General features: G+C 50.2%; 1 long non-coding RNA gene across 10 annotated transcripts in view; it reads left to right on the top strand.

The window, feature by feature from the left end:
* Positions 1 to 1,223, top strand: part of LOC119565835 — a 29,266-nt gene extending 28,043 nt beyond the window's left edge. For all 10 annotated transcript variants that reach the window (XR_006289815.1, XR_006289817.1, XR_006289812.1 and 7 more), the window contains one exon: positions 665 to 1,223. This is a non-coding gene — a long non-coding RNA (uncharacterized LOC119565835). The remainder of the gene's footprint in view (positions 1 to 664) is intronic.
* Positions 1,224 to 3,191: the final 1,968 nt, after the last annotated feature.

Below are 3,191 nucleotides of genomic sequence, written 5' to 3'. Positions count from 1 at the left end.
GTAAGTGGATCTGATATTGGGAATTCCTGAAGCGAGTTGTTGGGGGCAGGAGGGTTGCAGAAAGCAGGCTTGTCTCCCACCGCATGCCTATTCTGAGAGGCGGAACAGGCTGTTGATAGACTCCCTCACTTCACGGGAATCTCCCTCAGAGATTTCCGGGGAACTCTCATGGAGATACGGGGCAATCCGCTGCCACAGGTTCCTTGGCAGAGCTGCTTTGTTTCTTCCCCCATTAATGGTAACTTTCCCGTGCCACTGTGCCATCACAGGGAGGTGGGAGCATGAGCTGCATAGGGGCCAGGGCGGAAACTGCAGGCTTGGAGAAGACCCTCCCTTGATTCCCTGCTTACCCTCAGTGAGATATCTTCCATAATGATCACAACCTGTGGAAAGTGTGGGGACAGGAATGATTATCAAGCCACCCCCTACAGTGCTGGCTCTCCCCAAGAGCCAGGTGCGCAGTGTACATCAGGGTCCGGGAAGAGTGATTCACCCTGCCCCTGTGGCTACTTACCATTTTGGGGGTCTTGTGGCTCATATGTGCTTGCCTGGGGTCAGCCAGTTAGTGACAGGTGTGTGAGTACTGGCTGTGTTTTAAAACACTGTCAGTGTTGTCTGTGTTGCAAACAATACTGCTTCTGTAAAATGCTTTTAAACTTCACAGAGATGACCTTGGGAGGCCTGCCTCCCTTATCAGTGGCACAATGGCTGAGCAGAATTAGAAAGCGTCCAAGAAGAACTAAGGAGGACTTTCTGTGTGAGGTAATGAGAAACTGGAATTGAAGGAGTGGCAGGACAGCAAAAAGAGGGACTGAAAGGAAGATGCAGCACGCCAGAATAAAGCCACGGAGTGGCTCTTAAATGTTATGGAGCACCAAGTGGACATACTCTTCAAACCGAGCAGCTCCACACCCACCCTCCCCAGCAGCCGCTGTCACAAAATTCTTGCCCATGTGCCCCCACCAACCCAGCCAACACACTCTTCTTAACCTCCTGGCTCCAGGCTCTACCCACAGCATTCCAGTCTTCCCTCCTCACAGTCCAGCACTGTGGACTCCCACTACCCACTGCACTCGACACCTGTCTGCAGTTTGGACCTGCTGAAGTACAGCACCTGCTACATTGTACTCCAAAGGAGAAGGTTGGGTATGATCCCTGGACATACACAAGTCTTTAGCTGTTCTGGGACCCCTCCTCCTCCTCTGGAGACCTTCCCTTCCCCATCCCTGCTGATGTATTTTTGTCATTTGACTCTCTCCTCTGGTTGTTGTCTCTTCATAAAAGAATTGTGTTGGTCTGAAAGCAATCTTTAGTCTATTAAGTGAAAGCAAAAAGAGCACTGCAAAGCAACATACAATTCTGTTAAGGCCCCTTCTTGCATCATGTGAACCAATCACCTCCTAGCATTACAAGCACTGCAATCCCAAGCATAGCAACCAATATTAGTGGCTTTCAGCCTCAAATTGCTGCCTCAAGCCATCCCTGGTCCTTATGGCCCTGCATTGCGCCCCTCTAATAGCCCTGATCTCTGGCTGTTCAAACTCAGGCGCTGAGCCTCTGCAGTCCAGCCCTCAGTGAATCTTTCACCCTTCCCTTCACAAATATTATGGAGCGTACAGCACGCAGCTATAAGCATAGGAATATTGTCATGGGCCAGGTCCAGCTTCCCATACAGGCATCGCCAATGGGCTTTTAAACGGCCAACTGCACACTCAACAGTCATTCTGCACTTGCTCAGCCTGTTGTTGAACCGCTCCTTGCTGCTGTCAAGTTGCCCTGTGTATGGCTTCATAAGCCATGGCATTAAGGGGTAGGCGGGGTATTCCAGGATCACAGTAGGCATTTTGACTTCCCCTACAGTGATCTTCTGGTCTGGGAAGAAAGTATGTGCAGCTTCTTAAAGAGGCCAGTGTTCCGAAAGATGCGTGCGTCATGCACCTTTCCGGACCAGCCTGCGTTAATGTCCGTGAAACGTCCATGGTGATCCACAAGCGCCTGGAGAACCATTGAGAAATACCCCTTGTGAGTAATATACTCAGTGGCTAGGTGGTCTGGTGCCAGAATTGGAATGTGCATGCCACCTAGTGCCCCTCCGCAGTTAGGGAAGCCCATTTGTGCACAGCCATCCACATTGTCACGCACGTTACCCAGAGTTATGGTCTTTCAGAGCAGGATGCAATTAATGGCCCTGCACACGTCCATCAACATGAGTCCAATGGTCAACTTTCCCACTCCAAACTGGTTAGCGACCGATCAGTAGTAGTCTGGAGTAGCCAGCTTCCACAGTGCAATTGCCACACGCTTCTCCAATGACAGGGCAGCTCTCATTCTCATGTCCTTACTCTGCAGTGCTGGAGCGAGTTCATCACACAGTCCCATGAATGTGGCTTTCCTCATGCAAAAGTTCTGCAGCCACTGCTCGTCATCCCAGACATGCATCATGATGTGATCTCACCACTCAGTGCTTGTTTCCAGACAGACAAATATAAGCTCAGCACACAGCAAGTAACCCCCAAACACAAACATACACTACAGACAGCCATTTACCAAGGGTCCCGTATTTACTCCTCCTTCACCTGGAGAACTCGCTCTTGAAACTCCCTGTTAGTGGTCCCTGTTTGCAAGGAGTAGAAAGGAGCAGTTCAACTATAGGCTGAGCAAGTGCAGAATGGTGGTAGAATGTGCCTTTGGATGTTTAAAAGCTTGCTGGCGCTGTTTGCCGACTAGGTTAGACCTCAACGCAACCAACATTCCCATTGTTATTGCTGCTTGCTGAGTGCTCCATAATATCTGTGAGAGTACGGGGGAGAAGTTTATGGTGGGGTGGGAGGTTGAGACAAATCGCCTGGTGGCTGATTTTGAGCAGCCAGACACCAGGGCGATTAGAAGAGCACAGCAAGGTGCACTGCGCATCAGAGAGGCTTTGAAAACCAGTTTCATGACTGGCCAGGTTATGGTGTGACTAGTTGTGTGTGTTTCTCCTTGCTGCAAACCCACTCCCTTTGTTGATTTAAATTCCCTGTAAGCCAAACACCCTCCTCCCTTTGATCACAGCTGGCAAAGGAAATAACTAACAAGGTAGCCCTGGTGGGGTGGGGTGTGGGAGGAGGGAAGGACAAGGCCACATTGCTTACTGTAGCCACACTACAAATCAAAACTGTTTGAATGACAGCCTTCTGTTACTTGGGCCA

The sequence above is a fragment of the Chelonia mydas genome, chromosome 3 (assembly GCF_015237465.2).
Source record: "Chelonia mydas isolate rCheMyd1 chromosome 3, rCheMyd1.pri.v2, whole genome shotgun sequence".
NCBI lineage: Eukaryota > Metazoa > Chordata > Testudines > Cheloniidae > Chelonia > Chelonia mydas.
Note: the sequence above shows the minus strand (reverse complement) of the source record. Positions and strands in the feature narration are given on the sequence as shown.